Below are 25,959 nucleotides of genomic sequence, written 5' to 3' on the forward strand. Positions count from 1 at the left end.
GTGTATATAAGGTCATTATTTGTGAAAACTTCGCTAGTGCGAAGTGCGTAGAAGAATAAAGATAATACATAGACCGCCACAGAAGAGAAAATTCCTCAAGCAGCTCGAGCATTTTTCTGGTCGCAATTCATGAAGCACGCGAACCAGTTCCGACTGTTTCAATATTCATACAATTTTCTTTCTACCTTAGGCTACGACAATACGGTTCTATTTTCAATGAGGCCAGTGAATCACTCTGGCATTCTTCTTTTCTCTCCTAAATAAATAAATAAACTACGACAATACATACATCGCCATCTCGCCCCAAGGTTAGCTTAGCTTGTGTTTTGGGTACTAAGATGACTGATGAATATTTTTATGAATGATATAGGATAAATAACTTTAATATACAGTTAAATCCGCAGACAATGAAAAACATCACTCAATGTTTTTCACACGAACATGTTCCAGTTGTGGGAATCTAACCCACGGCCACTCTCTCACTTCCACTTCCTATATTTTCTTTAAATTTATTTTATGGAAACTGGGCTATTTTTATTCGTAAATATTTTTGGGCCAATTATTGTAGAATCAAGTAGGCTCTATCTACGCCTACTCTATGCAAAATATGATCTCAAGATAACAAAAGCCTCGAGTTTGGACTTGTTTCAAGGCGCCCACGTGCTTGAGATTCACCTAATATTTCATCCGTTGAGATTAATTAGAGCAACCTCAAGTGGCTTTGTTGTTTAAGATAGCATTTAATTGTAGGCAGCATTGTACGAATGTTCTTAATGTTACACTTCGTGTTTTCTTTTTAGTAAAATATGCTGTCATTATTCATCAAAGTAATAAAGTTTTACGACCTTTGCTTAGAATCTCGTATCTAAGTAAAACAACGTCCGGAGTTCGATTGCTAACTAAGTTAAAAAACGGATACAATTTGATCGTAATTATTTTATCAATCATTATAATTTTCAGTCCTCGTCTGACAAAGAAGAGACGCTTTTAGAACATAGACCCACCACGATGCTCCAATACTGAGTGGTATGTAATAATTCACGGATCAAGTCGAGGCCTACCTAGGAGGTAAGTGAGAAACCGTTGTCTATGAACAGACTAACACTTCGTAGGGCATAGAAAGAACTCGTCCAACAAATATCCTCCCTGTTTCCTTTAACCTGATGCGGAGCTATCAAGTCTTATGTGCCTGTAATTACACTGGCAACCACGGCCGGGCAGACCGGAACACAGCAATGCTGCTTGGCGGCAGAAATAAGCATGGCGACAGTACTTCCTTGCATGAGGAGTCTGAACAATATGAGACTCATTCAGGCATTAGGCAAGGCTCGATTCTGGGACCTCTCCTTTTTCTGATAATGGTAAATGACTTACGATCGATGCTCAGCAAGGCCAGGTGTCATGCGCAGATGACCTGAGATTATACTCTGAGGTATGTTCAGAGGTTGTTTGTGCTGCTCTGCAAAGGGATCTTGATGCGGTGATTGATTGAAGCGCGGGTAACAAAATGGAATTAAATGCAGCCAAATATTCAATGATGACCTTCGGACAGAAGAAGTATCCAATTCGTCTCGCATACAAGATGGGAAGAGATCCTTTTGCCAGAGCAACTACTATCAAAGACTTAGGTGACACTTATGACACTAAACTATCATTCGGCCAGTCACATCTCTGAGATCGCTTCAGAATCATTTAGACTGCTAGGTTTTGTATTGCGTAATACACGTGATTTTAATGATCGCCGCCCTATAAAACTCCAATTAGAATTCCCTTTTGCGGAGCAAATTGGAAGCTAACACTTTTATTTCAAATCCTTATGAAAGTACATAAAATAAGTAACGCTCTTCATTTGGACAAGTCCAAAAAGACTTTATTTATTTATTTATTTATTTATTTATACACTTTATTTGTAAACTACAAATAGTAAAAAAAAAAACAATGCACACAACAAAAATAAACTTAAAAAGTAGGATACAAAGGGCGGCCTTATCGCTTAGTAGCGATCTCTTCCAGGCAACCTTAGGATTAGGAAAACCAAGGGAAACCGATTGGTGGGGTGTATTATTATTATATACATACTTACGAACAATTACACACTAATACTTATCAAGATTACACACATAAAATATTAATAATAATAAATATAAAAAAATAATAAACTAATATATACTAAAACATACTTAAATATGAGTAAGAGTTAATCACTGTCGTCTTTATTGTTCAAGATAATGGGCTTTAACAGCATTTTTGAATATGTCTAGTGACCTTGACTGTCGTATGCTTATTGGGAGTGCATTCCACAGTTCAGTAGCTTGAACAATGAATGAATGCTTATAAAACTTAGTTTTATGAAACGGCATGCTCAAAGTCAGCGTACGACAAGAACGTATATCTGACTGCACTCCAAGAAAATTAAATTTCTCCTTTAGGTAAGAGGGAGTTTTAGGGTTAAATAACACACAGTACAGAAGCGACAGAACATGCAGATCCCGGCGACGACGAATAGGGAGCCACTTAAGCTTTAGTCTAAATTCAGATACATGATCATATTTGCGTAAGCCAAATATGAACCGAATAGCGAGATTTTGAAGACGCTCAAGTTTGTTCAGTTGGTCCTCGGTCAGGTTAAGATAGCTTGTGTCCGCATAATCAAGAATAGAGAGAATAAGAGAATGTGCCAACATAACTTTGGTCGGAATTGGAAGAACAGAACGCAGGCGACGCAATGACCTAATAGTCGCAAACATCCTCCTACTCAATACGTTGACATGCACAGACCATGATAGTTGTTTATTAAGATGTAAGCCTAGATCTTTAACAGTATCACAGTAGGGAATAGTGACACCGTTGTATACAACAGGAGGGAGATTCTGCCAATCAACTCTAACACCCAATCCCGGGCTGCCAATAATGATAGCCTGAGATTTTACAGGGTTAACCTTAAGTCCATACTGCCTGCTCCACTCAGAAATGTTAGATAAATCACTATTAACTGCAGAAACAGTAGGACCAAGATTTCCAAGGGTAGAGTGACGATATATTTGAATATCATCTGCATACATGTGATAGAGAGAAGAAATACGATGAGTAATTGAGTTAATGAAAATAGCAAAGAGTAGAGGAGACAACACGCCACCCTGAGGTACCCCAGCCGCAACATCACACCAGGACGATGAGGACTCTTCAATCCGAATGCGCTGTTGACGACCATTGAGGTAACTCCGAAACCATTCTAACACCGATGGAGATATGTTAATCGAGCGCAGGAGACTCAACAGGATGTCATAATCTACTGTATTAAAAGCATTACTAAAGTCAAGTAAAGTCAGTACTGTGAGTTCCTTGTTATCCATCGCCCTTCGAATATCATCGGTAACTTTTACTAGTGCTGTAACCGTACTATGACCAGGGCGAAAGCCAGACTGCAGAGGACTAAGAATACAGTTTTTATTAAGGAAAAGACTAAGTTGCTGGTATACTAGTTTCTCAAGGACTTTTGAAATAAACGGCAAAATTGAAATCGGACGAAAATCGGAGAAAGATGCAGGGTTGGCCTTTTTAGGAAGAGGGATAATTTGAGCCTTTTTCCAGGCTTCGGGAAATTTGCTAGTCATGATAGAATGATTTAGAATATGAGTTAAGACAGGGGAAACAACATCAAGAATAGGAATGATCATATTACGGCTAATGCAGTCAGTACCAACAGCATTCGAGGTGATGGACAGTATGCTCTTCTTAACATCACATTCAGTGAAAGTCTTGAAGGTAAAGGGCAAAAAGTCTGGAGTTGCGTACGAAGAGAGAATACTAAGGGTACGATCTTTATCGATGCTATCCATTGTATCGGAAGTAGAGAAATGTTTATTGAGGAGCTCGATATCAATGTTGACGGAAGTCTTATGGGATGATTTACCAACTCCAAGTGACTCAAGAAATTTCCACGTTTTGGCTGTATCACCATTTTCAACTGACTTATGGATGTGGCGTCGTTGAGCATCTCTACACAATGTATTACAGCGATTCCGTGCTTTATGGTATTTTGAACGGTTTGTTTCGGAATTTAATACTTTATATTTGAATTTTGCAGAGTTCTTTTTAAGCATAGAAATTTTAATCTCTTCTGACAACCACGGGGCTGGTAAGTGCTTCATTTTAACAGGCCTTACCGGAGCATGTGTATCATAGAGTTTGGTGAGCAGTGTGTTAAATATATCAACCTTGCGATCAATAGAGTTAACATCCGCTATAGCAGCCCAATCCAAATGTCTGGCATCATCACAAAGACGATCCTTGTCAATTCCTCCAAAGTTACGCTGCAGAAATATTCTCGATTTTGCTTTAGGAGGACGTATTTTATAGGAAACGTAAATCAAATCGTGATATGAGAACGCATCAGCAGGGCATTGACCATGCTTGAGGACGAATTCAGGAGAAGAAACTATAATTAAGTCAAGAAGAGAGGGTGTACAGCCGGGAGAGTAATGCGTTGCAGCAAGGGGCAGGACAGAAAGACTACAAGATTCCACCGAAGTCAGTAATTTCTTGCTACGATAGTCGTCTTTGAGTAAGCACGTATTAAAATCTCCCATAATTATAGAGTGGCTATACGAGGGGACTTCTTTCTCTAACAAGGTTTCAAGAGAATGAAAGACTTTCTGAGGTACCTTTACAAGCGCCTCCAAGTATGTTATCCTTATCTTCCGGCTTAAACTCACTCGTAACAATACAAGCTCAAGACCAGCTCGTTACTGTTTGTAAGATTCTTACTGAGAGGATAGACTGTCCAGAGCTTCATAGCAATTTGTTTCGCTTATCTGCTCCTAGAAATTACTGTGAATTACATCTGTGTCGCCAACGCAAATATATCGCGTCTTGCCGCACAGTGTCCCGCTATAGACCCCTATTCCTCGTACTCTTTCGGAGCTAAATGCACTGCTGAGAAAATCACCTCACTGTTACATATTTGTGGATTCTTGGAACACCGTTGCTAACCATTGCCTACAGTACTGTGAGAAATGTAATTGCACTATGTATTTAAGTTAACTTGATTGTGCATAGTTACTAGTAGGTATTACTATTGTTACGTTATTTTAACGATCATGTTTACATTTAAGCGTTTAAAGCGCATTGGCTAGGAGCTCGACTTCCCTTCGGGAGGCCGAGAAATAGCACTTGTTTCAACGATGTTGATTCTATTTCTTTGTATTTTCTCTTTTCAATTTGTATAATTTAATTTACAATGTATTTTATAAGTGTTATTAGTTTTAACGGTACCTACTGATTGAACTAAAATTAATTAATAAAATAAATAAATAAATCTCTACTACTACTACTACTACTACTACTACTACTACTACTACTTCTACATACCGACGTTATGCCATGGTAATTTGTAAGGTCATATACCCCTAATTACACATTAATTACCTTTGTTTTAATATTTCAACGTTTCATAATAATTAAACCTCCATATTTTACTACAAAAGAAATGAATATATAAATACAACATTGTAAATTTAAATTATTTTCTAAAGTCTTACAGAAGCCCTCTAACTAAGCTCACTACTTGATACACAAAGAATCCTCCATGTTTTTATTTTTTTATTTCATTCCCAACCATTTACTTTGCGCGAAGTATTCAACAATGTACTTTATTACTGCTAGGTTAAATTACAAAACGGAATGAAAAGGTTATTCGTGTGAAAACCCTCAAGGTAAAAGAAGGCGATAAAAATATAAGGAATTTCCAATATTATGCGCGGACGTGATAGCTATGGTTGATAGTAATTTACACAGTGGGCCAAGTGAAGTGAACATTAATATAATATATTTATCTAATTGCTTGATACACAATATGTAATACAGTGACTGGATTAATGTTTGACTGATTTTCAGGTTTTAATTTATTTGGCACACATTTAATAAACTACTTGTCGTGGTACGTATGTAATATGTATGCTACTTTTTTCCTTGTGAAATTGAAGTCTCTCGTTTTAAAGTTGGCCGAATTAATGTGCACGTTTCGTTTTATGTCAAGCCCGATATTTTTCCGCTATTAATTACAACGAGTTGTTATGATGATGATGAGTTTTGTATGTTTAATAAAATAAACTAAAACCGAATGCAATGTTTCATTCAGACATGTGTGTTAATTTTTAACCAATTTTAATTTAGAAGAAAGCTAGATAAAATACCCACAAAATTTATTTTTGCTATGATTTCAAATTTTAGCTTGGTTTCGTTGGTAATTTTTATTTTATTCTCGTTTATAAGAGTGAACTATAAAGTCAGCGTCAAAATTTGTACAATAAATTTAAACAGTTTTTGGGTAGGTATTATTAATTATTATTTTTTGAATCCCTTATAATACTCTTACTATTACTCCACTAAATGTTCAATTTATCTGCCCAACATTGTAAAGGGAGCGTTTCGGCTTAAGAGAACAATATTCATAAAGGTCATCACAAAGGTTCTCATCTGAAATTAGGACGTGGTTCCAGCACCTGTTTACTTAAATATTCCAAAAAAGTTTTAGGTCGAACGGAAATTCCTTACATTCTTGCTGAAAATTTTCAAACAATTTTCAAACGTTTCACATCAAGTCGGTATAAGTTAACGAGGCAAAGTTTCATGTTTGTAAATTGAAATATTTATTTTGTTACCTTATAAAATTTTCATAAGGTCGGGGGGAATTTGGATTTTACTAAGAGGCTCTATGTCTCTTGCCTACTTAAATGTTTTATAGGTGCCGACTAACCATGTAAAAATATGTAAGCAATATTAAGAATATGTTCTGGAATAATAAGAGAAAACAGGTATTTAGTTGAAATATAAATAGTTTTAATTTTATAGGCAAAAATGTACTACTTCGCGTTAGAATATTGCAATTTTCTTTAAGATCTCTCTTTTCAATAAGTTATACCCTACTTACTGTACTTCGTGATAATTCAGCTTTCCTTCGGTGATGAAATGTTAAAATTGGTCTAGTGCTTTCAGAGCCTATTCGTTAAAAACAATTTTTTTTAAATTTATTTAGAAATATATATATATATATAATTTAATGTATATAATGTTCTAGTAGTATCTATTGTATTTAGGATATCACGTATTCTAACTCGGATTAGTGGTATGAACAGTTGAGTATTATTAATACTGTACTGATATAATATACTATTACAAGTTAACAACAAAGTCCTCTATACTAATATTATAAATATTAGTATAGAAGTATGAGACTAATCAATAAATCCATTAGTCTAATCATTAAACTCAGTTTTGGGCTTTCCAACTTAATACCACTCTCAATATTTGAAACATTATGTACCAACATCAAATATTTCGTTTTATATGCCGTGCATGAGAATAATGAATAAATGATTCCGTTTCGACAATATTATACTCCGAAAGCATCCGCAAGCATTTTTCTTACATTCCCATCATTACATTTTATGTAAAACATCAAAACAAGCGGCATTGCGATGGTCCATCAAACAACATTTGCATTTCAAAGCAACGTAATAGAGTTCTCTGTTTTGTGGACCGTAGTTACAGCTTTTTGCGTAATATACCTACGTATTCTGATGTACGTCTAATGATGTACTGCTGAACGATGATGGGATTAAAAAGGTAGGTCTAGTTTTTTTTTTATTAAAGTAAGACTAATTTGATATGTTCGAGCCAGGCAGGGTGGACATTTATTGATGGTCTTTAATGGAAAATGTTACAATAAACATATAGGGAGGGTGTTTTTTTGTTTGTTTGCCATCAGGCATCAGTCAGGCAAAGGGCGGGCGATGCAATGCGTTAGGTTTGTATGCTCCTACTTATCATAATTTTGATGACCACCATGGTGCAGTGGTGATCGCTGTCGTTTTATAAGCGGGAGATCCTCGGTTCAATTCCCGGCGGTGACAAATTGTCTTTTTGTAATTTTAGATTATTTTTGTACTGACGTGGCTATTTTCCGTGTTCCCTATCAATTAAACGTTCGTTAATTGCCAGGCTACCTGGAATTTATTTGACACTTATAAAAGTTTATCAGCAATCAACCCATTACTGTCCCACTATAGAGCACGTAATCCACCATGCTGGGCAAATGCGAACTGGTGGACTTTAGACGCCACTCTTTATGAGAACATTATGGCTACTATGACCAGTGGCATGACCAGAGGGTATGCATAAGTATGAAGAAAATTTCCAGTACGAGTTATGAATACTTAAGGGTAGGCTTTTTATAACTCTTACAATGCCTATCCTTAAGTTTTATATAACTTGTATTGCAGATTTTCTTCATTTTATATTATCTGCATACCCTGTGCATACCCTCTATGCACGCCACTGACTATGACCACTCATGTTTTCATTCACCATCAAAGAAAGTGATATAAAAATGGCATAAATACATTACACCATTACAAAGTTAAAGGTGGCCATCCGAAAAGAGAGTCCGAAGTCCTAACTAGGCTATCGACGCGTCCTAGATACACATACGTATCATCATAATCATCATATCAACCCGTCACCGGCTTACTACATGGCATGGGTATCCCCCACAACAGTGGCGTGCATAGAGGGTATGCACAGGGTATGTAGATGATATAAAATCAAGAAAATGTCTACTCCGAGTAAAAAAAAACCTAAGAATAGGCATTGTAAGAGTTAATAAAAGCCTACCCTCAAGTATTTATGACTCGTACTGGAGATTTTCTTAATTTTATATCATCTGCATACCCTGTGCATACCCTCTATGCACGCCACTGCCCCACAAACAGAAGAGGTTAAGGCCGTCCACCACGCTGGGCCAGTGCGGATTGGATATACGCACATATGTTCTAAACGATTAGAGCTTTCTACTGGAGTCCTGAGAAGAAAGGAATGGATTGTGAGAAAAGACCTGTGCCCGATAGTGGGTTAGTAATAAAACCTGATAATTATGATACTTCTACTAACAATACCTAATAGCTTTATAGTCCCGATTGTGCAAAAGCTTACAAACGTGTCTTTCAAAATAACCTTACCCCGCCCGATGTCAACTTCGGGTCACAGGCGCAAATATTTGCGTTCCTCCAGCAAATGTTTACCATAGAAACTGGACACGTTAGTGGCATAAACTAATTTGTGAATGTATCAACATTGTTTTATATTTAACTCGTCGTCCGCGTACAACTTTAATAAGTAAAGTTTTCTGCATTTTCACCTGACCGTGCGCAAAGTAAAAAGTCTGTCTGTTTGTAGTGTGACTTAACAATCGATTCATAAAGCAGATTCTACAAAGAAGCCGACATAAAACTGAGCAGTTGCTCTTTTCCAACATCATTTTAATACCAGCTCTTGGCAGAACATTTGTTAAATAAACATCTGTAGAACAGAATTTACTACTGTCAAACGATTAGCATTACAATTTGCTATGACTGTGTAATGTTTTGACACGCGAATGCGAGTCTACGTGCAAATCTTATACTAAGGTTTTTTCTTATTGCGCTACAAGTTAGCCCTTGACTGCAATCTCACCTAGTGGTAAGTGATGATGCAGTCTAAGATGGTAGGCCTTTTAGGGAGTACGGTAGTCATACCCCTAATTGGTCTTTACGCGACATCGCACCGGAATACTTAATTGCTAAGGTTACCAGCTGACCTGTTTGGGGGTATGGTCATACATCGCTTGGCGACACGTTGTCAGTAGGGTGGTAACTAGCCGCGTATGAAGCCTCCCACAAGACCAGACCACAGAAATTTCAAAAATTATAAATAAAACGATACTTCGTTAACTCAGCTCTTAAAAGTCGTAGCGTTATATAAAATAGCCTATAACTTTTCTGAAAAGTTTTTATCATTACCTGATAGCGATATAAGCGATATAATATAAATTACCAACAACTTAAAAAGATTTACCATTTCTGAAGTACCTAATTAAGTTGCTATAGTCGTAAAAATGTAATAGGCCCGTTTTGACATTTGTGCAAGACCATAGAATGTAACTTGGAACGTAACTGAAAGAAATAATAAAATAAAAATCAATTACATACGGTGTTTTAAAAAATATGTAAATTTTTTTGGGACGTTAAATAATATGAAAGAATATATCGCGAGTATACTTTTTGCGCTTACTTTATAGTAGCATGCAATTTATAACGTTTCGCAACGTTCCGAAAACAGTTACGTTCTCAGTCTTTTTTTTTTTTATACTAGAGCTGGAACCATTTCTTTACTGAATATAGAAAATAAATTTTGTATAGTAATCTTTACTGCAAAGAATGAGCTTGGTTCTCAAAATGGGTTCTAAATAAAGAGTCTGAGTTGATGTATCTGACCAAACGGCACATGACTGAAGCGTCCCCGCGCGCACTGCGCAGTTTTTTGTTCCTCATCTTGTAAAGTTGACTGTGCGCTCGTGTAAGTTTGATATATATTGTTTACTATTACGTTAATTATGGCTCTTCTATTTTGGACATTAATTTAAACATAGTGATTTAACTCGATTTTTGTGTTTGTTGTTATATAGTACTAATTCTGTTTCAACATGTTGAAAAGTGGTATAATCAACAGCCAGACACGTGTATTGGTTGTGAAGTTAAAGAAATACTTTGAACGAACATACATAATAATATCAATCAAGTACTGATACAAACTTGAATTGATTTACCGTGAGTATCGAGTCCCGAGTCTTATGGTTCCATAACTAGTTACGTCGCGATGACAAATGTCAAAACGGTCCTATTAATTTTTTACGACTATAATAAATAACATAACTGGTTCGTTGATAAACGTCATAACTCTGCAAAAGAATTAGCTACAAAACTTTAATTTGGATTCTTGGTTTGATATTCTTTTTTTAGTAATAAAAATATGTATTATTTCAGTTGCAATGGACTGGTGGTAAACCAGTATAAATAATTTATATACATTAAGATTTGCTTTGATTTGAGACGAAACATGTATAGAATTTTTTATGTTTTAAGCAAATAAATGAATTTTACATTTGAATAAAACAAACATTTTTCAAAACCAACTGCTAGTTTCAGAAATAAGCGTGTTCAGACAAAAACACACAAAAGAACAAACTCCTAAAATTTAAAATTAGAATAGACATACGGTGGCGTTAGTCCACGCAAAACTTCTGTGTTTCTCTGAGATTTTATATACATGTCCCCAAAACACACAAGTAACTTTATGTAAAATTTACCTTAAAGCTACAACATTATAAGTGTACTCCTTTGTAATAAAAAGGTATCAAATTTGCATAGAGGCACATATTTCGGGATACCTCGTTTTTTACGATGATAAAAATTGGAATTACTTCCCTCCTCCCTTCACTTCGTGGCGTCATAAAGAGGGCTTTGAATTCGATATGGTTATTTATGCAACAGGGGCTTGAACAGTCTGCGCCATCTCTCTGAGTTATCGCGAGAATTCTTGTTTTATTAATTATAAATTAATTAGAACTCATTCAAAAATATCCGAAAACAAAATAGAGAGAGCGCTGAAACTTTCTCTTTTACGCGCTCTAAGTTAAAAAGTTTCGATGTGATATCACGCGCAACACACCACATATCAGCGCGCCTTGGCATTAAATTGCGTTACGACGAACGGTATGACGCTCTACTATGTCATCATGCCTCCTCTACGCTTCCGTATATTAACTTATTTTATAATTATGTATAGTCATAGTCCTGCAGAGACTCTGGGATAACTCAATACAATGTTCTATAACCATTAATTACTCAAAAGGTGGACAAACGAATGAACATGAGTAAGACAAAAATATGTCTAACGCTCATGTTCCGCTTCACGTTGTAAGCGAGTATATATACATCTAGGACATTTTTGAGAAAGAGGTGAAATGCCGAATCCAACTCGATAAGAAGCTTTCCGGAAACTTAGTGACATCGTTTCGCCCAAAATCCTCTTAATAATAAAACTTACGCCTCTGAGACGTGGTCGCTTATAATGGACCTCATAAGAAGGGTCAAAGTTACTCAGCGGGCTAGAGAGAGGTATGCTGGAAGTATCTCTACGTCATGAGGAAATCTGTAGAATAACTAGAGTTACCATCATAGCTAAACGAATCGCGAAGTTTAAGGGGCAATAGCCCCGCGCATAAGGTGCCCCGCTTATATAGCTTGGAAAACTGATGGACGTTGGGTACCAAGTATGCTTGCGTTAGACGATTCTTAATGAGGTGGAAAGACCATACCACGTTTCGAACAGATATAAACTAAGTAACAGTTAGATGGTACGAGGTTATAGGTCGAACTAAATCTAATAGCTCCTGAGCACTCTCTCCAAAATATATCTTGTAGAATATCGAATATGTAAAAGTAAATTCTTTATATATATGAAGAACTCGATGAACTCGACAAATAATCATCTGAAATATATATAAAATAAGCATCTTCGTAATGAAGTGTAATATAAGTGGCAGAAGCCACTCGTAACACTTATTCCACCCACCGCGCCAAATAGTAAATCAGTGCCATGTCTTAGAATGCACAAGAACTACCATGGACCGCGATAGAACGACGTCGTTCGAATACTTTAAGTAACTATACTTTCAGTAATTTGACATTTTTGACGACCTCCCTGGCGCAAAAGTGAGCGCTGTGAATTTAATTAGGAGGTGTTCAGTTCAGTGCACGGACAATTTGAGAATTTATTATTTCTGAATTTTCTCTGGTCTGGTCTGGTGGGAGGATTTGATTTCTGGTGATTTGATTTCTTTTAATAAGTATGCCTACCGATTGATCGGAGATCGCTTGTTGTATTCAGATGTCATGTCGGCAGTTATACCCGGATGCCTTGTGCGCCCGCTTGGTGCTTTTAACGTTAGAATAGTAAGGTAGTGTTTTGTTACACTTCGACAGATATCATCTTTGAAATGTTAGAGCGCGGCAAAATACTGCTTCAAATACTTCAACGCTTCACCACGTTCTCAGGTTATATAAAAATAATAATAATAATAATATGCCATTTTGTTTATTCAATGCCCATGAGGAAATAAGATATTGAGTTTTTGAAGACTGACGACTTTTCTTGGAGTTTTAATTTAAATAAACCGCATCTTTTGACCTTAGCTTTAGCACCGCGCTGGTACAAAGTAATTCGCCGTATAAATTCTCTATTAATAAGCTTAATCGGTACAAAAGGCAGCGACTGGAATAAAACGGTAATTTATACCTTCTATAACTCTTAGCGAGAACATGCCTAGCGAGTCCCTCTGAGATTTTCCCCACAATTTAATGTTAAACTATACTTTAGTGCCAATTTTGTTACGAACATAAAGCAATAGACATATTCGCAAAACAAACAATATACCTATACGTTTTATGCCTCACTTGCATTTATTGCAAAGTTGGTCTTCGTTTGTAGCTGTATCACAATAATGAAAGTCAAATTCAAATTACTCCCTTTTTTAAATAAGTCTGAAGCAGAAATAAGGAATAAGAATGAAAAATTAAATAGAAGACACATCTCATGTAATATATTAAATTTCTTTGCAGTCTTACGTGCACTCCCCCGGTGACGCCGTAGCAACCCCTCAGGTGGTTATCGGCAAATGTCCTTCCGAAAAAGCAAAAAGCTAATTTTCCACTTAACAAATATTCATTGTAAAGACTACATCTCCTGAGGAGGATGCTCCGGTGTCGGAGCGTAACGGGCGTAGAGGGTACATTGCCGAAGATTTGTTTGGTGTGGAGTATAAGGATTGAAGAAATTATAAATTACATCATACAGATTCTCCTGCTTTTCCCGGTCTATAGCAAATTAAGCTTAATTCTCCTAAAGCGTACTTATATGTGGGAGACAAGGGAATTTTTTTTCTGGTGGTATGATATTTACGACCCGGTACAGTAACCAGACTGCTACAGTAACCAGCTTAACTAACACGGAGGACTTTGATCAAAACTGCTTTACCTACACTATAGATTGCTTTGCAAAGCCACAATTAGGACATGTCGTCTAAAATTGAGACCCTATTTTTATTACTTTTTTTAACCTATTAATGGTACTTCGTACCATTTCGGGGAAATACGAGTAGCTCCGGTTTCGTGACTTGGAGAGCACGTTATCGGTCCAATTATAATCACAAATTTGTGATAAGATCCACCCACTAGATGTCCAGACATCGGGCAACTCGCAAGGACCGCTGGACACAAGCACCATCAGACCGTGGGATCCTAACAAAATTCCTTTATCTCACAGTAGACTCCATCGTTTGAAATGATGATGAATGTTTGCTTGACCTATTATCAAAAGTCATAAGAGAACACGGTGATTTTGCCTGAACGTTTTTTTATTGTAAAAGAAACGGCGGATAGCATTTGGTATAATATTTACTTTTTGCGACGTCATTTATTTTATGATAAGCAGTTCTCTCCGAACGGTGAATCATAAATCTGTAGAATTACGTTCAAAAGGTTTCGGTAGTAATGACCTAAAATAGGAATAGATGGATAAAATGAAAAAGGGGTGTGCCATAATCTAAGTATAATTTATCTGGATAAACGAGGAGAACTAAAAGAGACTATATACGAGATTAGTTTGGCTTTATTCTTAGACTAAGTCATGATGGAGTCATGATGAACCAGTTTTAAGTAAACGAATGAAATTGCATACTATAATTAATGATCAAAGACTTAACCAACAACTGAAACACATTGCTTTAATTTTAGTATAACATTAAAACGACTGCGACAGACCGAGTCGCAGTGCATTGCAAACCATATGCAAAGTTGACCTAGTATCTTTAAGCTTTGCCTAAATTTCAAGTGGGTAGACCTAAAGAGAAAAGTAAGCAATCAATTAAGGTCTGGAGCTAAAAGAAACTGCCGAATTTATTTCTCAATAGGGATAAAGCTGCAAATTTTATTTACGTGCAAGTCGTAGTTCTGCACGTTAGTGGTTTATCAGATTCAGTTAGTCGAAGACGGTCAGCATAAAAATGTCTTAGATGCTATTACAAAATAAAACTAACTTTAGGGCGTTCTAACTAAGGTGCCCTGAGTTTGAAAATAGGGCAAGTCTGTTTTTATATTTTTTATCATATGTTTACATTCTCTATGCTTTTGTCGATGTTGACGGTTAAAGATCTTAATTAATTACGCACGCTGTGAATATTTAAATGTGCTGCAGTTTTTATGTATAACTTTGGTGACAGCAAATTTGGTTCCATTAAACTTATGTATGACTAGCGGACCCTCGCAACATACTACAAACATACATACATCCATTGATACATCCTTACTCACAAACTCTTGCATTTATAATATTAATAGGATTATACACATGCACCATATGCCTTGCGACTTGCTTTTATTTTTGAAGAGTTATCTCCTTTATCTCCGACGATAATTATCAGATCCTTATTAAAATAAGACGATACATGTTTGATAGGATGCACATTCAAACAAAAATTTTTTTATTAAAATCGGTTCAAATTTAACGTAGCTATAAAGTAAAATTGATAGAAAAAATATCACATTTCCCGGAGGAAACTTATTGTTTATCCTATATTTTGACCCGGAATATCAGCTACCACTATATTAAATTGTATTTTAATTTTCGTCTAGTAGTTTTCACGTGATGCCCGGACAGACAGACAGACAGACAAAGATTAAATAAAAATCTGTTCTGGACTCAGTATCGATTATGAAGCATCCCCCGGTCAACATTTTCAAAATATATTAAATGGACAGAAATCTTCCAGTTACAGTTTTATTATAAGTATAGATGATGATTTTTTTTTGCTTTATACTTAATTCATAATTTAATACTCTACTATATTAACTACTATATTATGAAAATTAAGCTTAATTTGCTATACACCGCAAACAACAGCAGAATCTGTGTGGTGTAATTTATAATTTCTTTAATCCTTATACTCCACACCGAACAGATCTTCGGCAATGTATCCTCTACGCACATTTTGCTCCAAACCCGGAGCATCCTCAGGAGATGTTGACTGTACAATGAATAATTGTTTTAACAAGTACATTTTTATAATATAAGCGAGATCTTTTAAACTTTATTTGCTGACGGTCTAGAAATGTACTTTATGTCAGCGTATCGGTGCTAGTATTTATTGTTACCACATATGGTTTAAAGTGCAATAAAATGAGGTAGCATTAGAGTTTCGTTAATGTGCAACGGCAGAAAATGGCAATCTCGAGTTCACACTTGTGGATAATTTTAAATAACACTAGCTTCAGATTTATCAATATTAACCCTGTACCGGCCCACTACAAACTACCGGTTCTTCTCTCAAAAAAAGAAGAGTTTAGGCCGCAGTCCATCACGCTGGCCAAGAGCTTGATGTACATACGCCTTAAAGAACATTATGGAGAGCTCCCTTGCGTGCAGGTTTTCTCACGATGACGGTTTCCTTCACATTTAAAGCAAGTGATATTTCTTCTTCTTCTTCTTAGTCGTTTCAGTCTTGACAGACTGGTCGTGGTCGTCATCTGGGTGTTGTGGCTCGCTTGATAAAATTTAAAATTTCAAAGCAGCGCAAATACTCAGTAAATACACTATTTTTGCGGCGCTTGCGTTTGACACTGGCTCCGATGTTAATAGGACCAGAAACATTTTATTAATGTCGTGTACCAAGATTTGGTTCTAGTGACCCAAAAGATGGCACTTATTTGACCCAAGCTTAGTTTAGTTACAAGGAGGCCAATAGTTTCGTAACTTAATGTTTTAATTTAATATATGTGATGTAGATAGAAGTAAAAACTATTCTTAACAGGCTTCAGTGAAAGGTTCTTTAAGCGAAAAGTCCTGTGAAGAAACTGGCAGGGTACACAATTTTTTTTTTTATTATTTGCATAAGATATTTCGGCCATCTACTTGCACGAGCTTTTTGTGTTAAACATTAGCCCTTGAACAAAATCTCTCCTCATGGTAAATGATAATTTATTTATTTATTTTACATCTTGTTAGTACGGCAGGGCCACTTACACTAACTACATTTAACTATATAATTTATGGATAACTATAAGACAAATGAATGAAAAATGTCATTAAACAGTATAAAAGACATGATATTAATATAGTGTACTATAGTGATACTCTGCGAATATTGAAGTAAAGGTAATTTAATATTCTCAAAGTATCTCAACAATTCACGGAACTATACTGTCCACCAGTCATGGAATAAATCCCATTGAGCATTGCTGTCCAAGAGCGCATTGAATGATGACAATGAACGCGGTATATGTGCCAGGCTTCGTGCAACAATAATCTAGTCTAAGATGCTTGTGGCGGTCACCACATAACCTAACGACGCAGTTTTCACAAATAATGACCATATAAACAACTTCCAAATATTAATGGTAGGACCTCGGTTCGAGGTACGATGCTTAATGCATCGCACTACCAAATAATTCCCGTAAAGGCTAACCTGTATCCCAGTACAGTTACAACGTGTGAACTGGTATGGCAGGTTTATGATTCTCATTCCCTTAAACTTAAAACCGGAAAAATAATCGTTTGTATTTGTCTTTGTCGATAACTAGCCATACTCAAAACTTGCTTGCAGACCAAACTGCACCGTTGAAATCAAACCTGGTATCTGGTACCTTCCACTTAATAAGAACACTGCGCCATGGAAGTCAACTGAATGTAAACAAGTTACAGTGTTCAATTTCGCTGCAATTTGTATTGGATCGGTTAAGTGGTCTGTTCGCCTGTTTATGGATGGCCCTTGAGTTAATATATTTGAGATATTATTTAGCTATCACTATATAGCAATTCAAGGGGCAATAAAATTTTGGGTACCATGCCGATAAGTGAACCGTAAGACGCCTATGTATTATAATACGACGGCTATGTAAATATAAATTTTAGTTTTAAATTATAATTTCGCTACAACAATATATTTTTCGTTGGTTAATCAATAAATAAATAGCTATCACTAATTCAGTTCGTTTCCAGTAAGTTGATATAATTACAATGTATTTTTTTACGAATAACTCCTGGCTTGTTAGAGTTGTCTCATTATAGAGGTAAACATTTTACTTATAAGTTACGAAACCCTTAAAAAGCACAATCTATACTTTTAATAATGCTCAGGTATGGCTGTACTCTAACATTTCAGGCACAGGGGCCAATATTACAAAACTCAACCTGAATAATAAATGTTTCCAAGAATTATGATCCGATGAGCTTTCATCGAATGAAGCCAGTCAACTGAATGCGAATAGATTTTACACCCGGCTTTACACCCCCATACCCCACCTTATAATCAACCAAGTCGCGACAACTGGTCGCATAAAAATATATTTCAACGGTTCAGTCTCCTGAAACGTATTCATCATTATCTAATTCCACGCTTATTAATCTTCGAGCTTCAATAAATATTTGTGTTTTCTATGAAAAAGTTTATTTTTTATAGTAATAATTGATGGACCAAGTAGTTAGCCCGCTAGTAGAGGAAAACAGTCTCCTATAAACGGAACAGCACTTCACTGAACACTACAGCACTGGCTATCTAAGAAACACGTCTTCCGTAACGTAATTCCAAACAGAAAAATAAAATTGGTTTTAATAAAGTCATTCAATTTTGAAACTATTACGGAACGAACAATTTTTATAATTGCAATTTCCCATACAGGTCTTATTAATTTTTAACGTAGCAGCTGGACAAAGGAACCGTCACAAGTTTACTAAAAATACAGAGATAGGGAAAATGTACACACAGAAAAAATACCATTGGTGCCAGGAGGCCGTGCCAAATATACAAGCGTATAAGTTCTAGATAACAAACTCTTGATCCCTTACTATAGTCTGTGCATGGTGTTTTAAGATATAAACAAAACGTTCTCAAGAATGTACAGAGAATATTTTTTTCATACGAACCTAACGTTAAAATAAATAAACAAAAATACAAAGTTTAACTTTGTCAAAATATTTTTCATCCAGACTGTCATTGTCATTCTCGGCCCTTAACGTGGTACATCGGTACCACGTTAATACCACGGGTGGCGAATTCTCTTCCATACTTACAAAGTCGGAGACCCATCTATTTATTGACATGGGTCAACGTCACTTACCTAGCACTATCGATAAATATGTGCTGCAACACAATGTTTTCGGTATGTTATGATAATGAATAAAACTTTTAATTCCCTATCATACTAAAGTTTAATTAAAGCAGGTTGAAGAGTATGTAGCATTTCGCATCTTCTCGTAGTTTAAGCGGATAAAATCACAAAGCATAGCTATGAAGTTCAAGAAATGTTTTTTTCATAAATAATTTTTTTGGCAAAAAAGAACCGACTTTGTTAAACAACTTAAAAACAAAAAATAAATATTTTCTACGACATTTTAAGTCGGTGCCAAGTAAAATGTAAAATTAATACGTATAGATATACTTTGCATACGGTTTACTTTTTTTCAGACCTTGGGACCCCGACGTCCATCCTTTCTCCGAACTATGTGCCCGGCCCATTGCCGCGACTCGTTGAGCAATGTCGGTAACTTAGGTTCTTCTACGAATCTCCATATTTCCGATTTGATCGCGCTTTTTGGTTGGTAATTTTGCAATTAACTAAGTTGTAATAGCCAAATTTTAACTGCTCGTGACCCCTACAACCCCACACCCCTATAACCCCATAACCCTATAAACCTAACCCCATAACAATATATTGCTTTTCCAGAGGCTGGGTCATTAATGGTTAAGGAGTTGTTCCACCACTTAATATTAGATTTTTTGTGTGAGAATAAATTTCCTGGCAGCCATATACCATAATTATTGTATAGTTCCGGTGGCCATCCATGGTTCTCATCATCATTTCTACTTCACCAAATGGTGCATTTCGAAAGAAAATGCACAGTTTCCTTTAAAAATACTCAAATTGCCATAGGTGTGCTGCCATTTGAAGATTTCCTTCGATTTCTCCAGGACCACATCTGAAGCATAACGTATTAAATAGAAAAGAAACATCAAAATAATTAGCGAGTAATTCAGAGAGAGAAATATAACATACTGTAGAAATAACAAAATCATACTGTAGAATTGTGAACCTCCTCCTTTTTTTAAGTGTGTTGAAAATTAATAAAAGAAGTTTGTTTTTGTTTACTTGTTAAAAAAATCGTTTAAATTTTAGCTGGGAAGAAAAGTGTTTTTTTGGTATTGGATTGGCATAGAACCCTTGTGTGCAACTCCGGTTTACTTTTAAACCGACTCCAAAATATTAAGCTAAATAAAATAGAAAGAAGCTCTTCTTTCTCTTTAAACATTTTCCTATTACATGTTATAGCTATGTTTCAAACAACCAATATTATGAAAGCAAATGGTAGGGGCAAAGAAAACTTTCACGATTCCTTATAGTTTTAGATAAGCAAACCAAACTTTTATGAACTAGCTGGACTATTTCCTATATACATTTTTCTTAAAAATTACTTTAATACAAGTCTATAAAAAAATATCTTACAGTTGAGCAACTGTTTGAAAGAAAAATGGAATATACTGCTGAGTTTTTAACAACATTTGATCTTGTCTTAATAACCTACTAAAAAGGAGGAGGTGGTTTATTACTATAAAAAAAATCCAGCTTAGTAAAAATAGTTTTACAGATGCCTGTGTGGACTGGTGATTCTAAGCAATATGTGATTCAATTCAGTTCAACTAGCTCCCACGCTGTGGACCTTTTATTATAGTCAAGTTAAACTGGAGCTCGTGCTGAGAATATTAAGGTGTTCGGATTTTTCACTCGCCTAGGAAAACCGGTCATAATTTCCGAACTACGGCCGAGATAGATATTGAAAACTATATGGGCCGTCGAAAAAGTATGCTGCCAGTAATATTTCGTATGGAATTCCATTTTGTAGCCATTTTTCAAATTCTCGGCGTTATTAAAAGTGGTGGTCATAGTGTTTAAGTGTCATTTATCGAACGGTAATTATTTCTTACTAGCGGTTCCCCTTCATATTTCACGTAGGCCTTCTGATCCCATAAGCAATTTCATTCTAGGTCACATCGTCCCCCTTCGCTCGACTCATATTGCCACAATAATTATTGCAAAATTTTTGACCAATATTAGGAATGAATTTTTTTATTTAGGTATTCAATCAAGTATGTGTCATGTCAATAGATAGGTATCTACATGTTAGTTGGGCTGATCGGCGCGAAAATTTAAAACATCCCTATTGTGAAACTAATAAAACCGTAATATATTTTTTTAGAAGAGTAAATAGAAATAGAACTCACAAAGAATAAAGAGAACCAGCGTGATGGACTACGGCCCTTCTCATAATGGATGGAGATCCGTGTCCTGTAGTTTTTATATGATGGTTATGGTACCCCGTAATAATAATGGGTTTATATATCATGTTTTTATTTATATATAAAAAACCAAGGTCTATTAGTGGGTCATAACCCACAAATATTTGAAAACGTTAAGGTAAATAAATAATTTGGCCATGGTGTGGGTGAGTATCTGACTCCTAACTAGTTATAACTGTATTTAGGATATTACATATTCTACCGTGGACTAGTGGCATGAACAGTATTCATATTTTAAATACTATACTGATGAAGTGCACTTCAAAACTCACTGTTAAAACATATCACTTATTTTTGTTAAATGAACTTACTTAGTAACATGATTAAATAGTAGGCCTATAAACGCAATAAACACAAAACTTAACAAGCTAATATTAAAATAAATAAAAATATGAAGCTACTTATTATATGCTATATATCGACCAACATAACACACGACGTGATTCCCATTAACTTATGTAATACGACCTGACTTTGTTTGACCTCATGACAGGAATTTCCTCCTTTAATTGCGATCTCAAGTATCCTTGCCACGGCCACAACTCTATTGCATAAGCGGTCGCTTGGGTTTTTTTAAACATAGCTTTTAAACATAGCGCGGTTAACGCAGTGGTAAGTTCTGTTGGAGAGCTCTTACAAGTGGAAGGCACCAAGGTTCGATTCCGCGGGCGGGAGCAATTTTGTTTTTTTTTTTGCACATGATGCAACATTACAAAACATATTATTTATCTTATTAGTTAATTTATTTGAATATTGTGAACATAAATAACATAACATTTTTATTTATTGTAAACTTAGTTAAACTTTTATTAAATATGTAAATTTGTTGAAGTTGAGCAATCAGATTACTAAGCAAAATTACGCGCACTCTGCGCGTATTTTGGAGCATTTCGAGCATAATGCGTACGTAACGAATAGTGAAAAAAGTGGTAATCTTCCCTTGCAAGTTCGTACACAAGTTTATCACCTTACCGACAAAGACATGACGCGCTAAGCTATTTTGCGTTCCTAGCCTATTATTTTTTGTTTGTGCAACTATTTGTATAAAAAAGCTATAAAGTTGCGTGTAGTGAACCTTGGCCCAATATTTATGTACACGTTGTTACGGTAAACCAACAATGTTTTTGTACATATTAAAAGCAATAAACGAATAAAATATTTGTCATTTCGAAATAATTTATCCAAACAAAATAAACGACTGTTATCGTAATCGAAATATAACTGCTACCTAATAAAATAACTATTATTAGGAAGATAGCATTATTCAAAATAAACAAACCATTTTAATATCCGACCGATATCTGTGTTTAATTAAACGAAATTCATCGGACTTTTTTTTCACCGCGGGAAAAACTGAACTTACTTCGTCGTACTATTTTTATAAAATTTGGATGTTGGAAAAGAGCAACAGAGCCGGCCTTCTAAATTGAATCTGTCTTTCAAACCAGTGGTAGAATCACTGAATACAATTAATTAATTAAAACCGCTGAAGGTCAACTTTCAATCACTTCGGGTCAAAGTCATTTTCATTATAAAATATATATGTCTATGCTCTATGTCTACTCTTCTATCCTAGACCCAATTTATCTTTGCATTATTAATATATCTAATCTCACTTTTAGATAAAATGCCATCCAAAAGAGACTGTGCTCATGTTCACGCTGTCTCGGCTAACGAGTCTGGCTACTGGCTACATCTCTTCTGACAACCTTGGCACTATGTTAGACCACACCACTCTCTCTTCACCACTCATCTTAAGCTTGGCGTCTCTATAGTTCAGCCAAATCGATGCCACTGCAGTGACAGCGTTGACAAAATCACTTTTGAAACGCCAAAACGTCAAGATGCATCACACATCGAGGTCATCGAGTCAAGGGTGCAGCTGCTCTCAGTGGTGAGCAGGCCAAGAGTCGTAAAAAGTAAAATGAAAATCTAGATAGCAGTTTCATTTTTGTGCCTTGTGGAGTAGAGACTTTGGCACAGTGGGGACCGGGAGCTCAAGCTCTTTAAAGAATTGTCAAAAAGGGTTAACGAGTCTACCGGTGATCCTAGAGCGGGCAGTTACCTTGGCCAAAGAATTATTTTGGCCATTCAAAGGGCCAATGCTGCCAGCATCTTAGGCACTATGCCTCGCTACGATGGTTTCGAAGACGTTGTAGATTTAATTTAGTTTTAGTTATACTATACATAGGTTATTTATTATAGTTTATTTTTGTTTATGAATAAAATTTACTTATAAAATCTCTTGATTAATTAATTAGGATAAAAGGGTAGCACTACTCCACGAGTCTGAAATAAGCAGTTTAGGCTAACCTTTTTGGCAACTGCGCACCGAAACTGTACAATACACAATAATACGAAAATATTTCCTATTTATGTCGGCGTACCGCACCATGGCAACTTACATTTGCATTTATTTCAAAAACTTGGCAACTCGAGCTAAAATTATTTCGCCGCAAAATAATCGCTAAAGCCACTACCATGAAGTAAAATAACGAATTTGATATTCTTGTTGACTTTTGAGAGTAATTTTCTGCGACAAAAATTGTTAAATGTTATATTAGCACCTACAATCTAATTAAACCTGTGAATTTAGATACCGCGGCTTGAAACAGTGTTATTTAAAACTGAGTGTTATTTATAAATGACATAGGTACTACATTAATCACGTTAAATTAAGGACGTTGAAAAACATTAAGGCATTGAAGAACGAAATTAGGAAATTATTCTCATATACTACGAATGTCTGACTGTAATAATAAGTGCGTACTACAGCAGCATGAATTAGATTTATTTCATATTAGTTACGCTCAGTTTAGGTGAAAAGTGGTCGATATTATTTTTAATAATATTGTTATTAAAAAATGAAACCTTCAGCAAAGTATAAAATAGTTGCAGTACTTAAATAGTACATTAGTTATTTCATATAAATTAATTTAAATTGTCAATTTAACTTCCAATTTTACTATAATTTTAATATTTAATGTTTTTCTTTTCGTCGATTTGATGTATTTATAAAACACAAGTAAAATTAAATTAATGGCATGCAAGTTGTATTGTTTTATAATGACAGATAGACCAGGGCGCGTTTGGAACCCTTCTAGCCTTAGTTTTAAGTTAACGAATGCAGTTATCACCATCACTAACATTAGTGTATCATGTTAAATGTATGTACGCTTCATATGTGCCTGTAATAATGTCTACATCAATAAAACATTTTTGAATTTGAATTTGTAAAGAAATTAGATGAAAACTTAATATGTAATCAAACATAATTCCAGTAAATAAAAACTTAGAGTAAGTTTTATGTATAAGGTCCCATTAGTTCGGGTTACCCATTAGTTTTTGCAACTGGATCGCTGATTTCTTGAGTGGACGATTTTTTCGGGTTGTCGTCGATGGGTCCTCGTCTGACCTAATGACCATCAACGCTGGTGTCCCTCAGGGATCGGTTCTTTCCGCTACGCTCTTCCTGCTGCATATAAATGATCTGTTAAAACCCGGCATCTTTGGGTATGCAGATGACAGCACTGTGACGGTTAGATACATGTCCAGTGTCCACGAGCTAGTGGAGACGAAACTCTTGTGCTCAGAGAGGTCTTGGTGGAACGCGTTAATCTGGCCTTAAGCGAGGTGTCTTATTGGGGTGACACTAATCTGGTACAGTTTAATGCTTCCAAAACCCAAGCGTGTTTGTTTTCCGCCAAACGGAGTCCGTTCCCCCTAACTCCGACTTTCCGAAATGTATCTGTGCCAATCACGAATAGTATTGAGCTCCTAGGCATCAGCATTTCGTCCAATCTAAGCTTTGGACAATGCATCGAGTCCAAAGCTAAAACTGCTGGCAAAAAACTTGGCATCCTCAACAAAGTTAAGCGCTACTTCACGCCAGAACAGCTTCTAACCCTATACAAAGCTCAGGTTCGGTCGTGCATGGAGTACTGCAGCCATTTATGGGATGGCTCTGCCAAGTACCAGCTCGATGCTTTGGATTCGGTGGATCGTCGTGCTAGGAGACTCATTGGCAACGACCTTGTAGTCAGTAGACTGTTTTCTACAAGATACATTTCGGAGAGTGTGCTCAGGAGCTATTCGATTTGGTCAAACCATCTCCTTTCTACCATCGAACTGCGAGGCACCGAAAGAATCTGCACCGTTACGTGGTTGAAATACCATCAACACGTACGAAGCGTTTTGCTTCTTCCTTTCTGATCCGCACCGCAAAGGCCTGGAATGCCCTCCCATCTTTCGTCTTCCCTGATACCTATAATCTGGGTACCTTCAAATCAAGAGTGAATAGGCATCTTCTAGGCAAGCGCGCTTCATCTTAGGCTGCATCATCATTTACCATCAGGTGTGATTGCAGTCAAGCACTTGTCTATATACTTAAAAAAAAAAAAAAAGGTGTTGGTTGTACTTAATAAATAAATAATTGAATAAAAGATAATAGTATTAAGCCCGCTGTTTTGGATTCGTTGTGTTCGAAGTACCTACCAAGTGTGAGATTTTCTATTTATCGTAACAATTAACTACTATTATATGGTACTGAAAGAGCGCCATCTAGTGATAGTACGGATTCCTAATTGCAATTAGATGGCGCTTTTTCATTCCATACAAATCTGTATGTCAGTAGTTAACTTTCCCGTTCACGACGTAAGATCTATTCTCAAAAACCATAA

This window comes from Pararge aegeria, chromosome 7 (genome assembly GCF_905163445.1).
Source record: "Pararge aegeria chromosome 7, ilParAegt1.1, whole genome shotgun sequence".
Classification (NCBI taxonomy): domain Eukaryota; kingdom Metazoa; phylum Arthropoda; class Insecta; order Lepidoptera; family Nymphalidae; genus Pararge; species Pararge aegeria.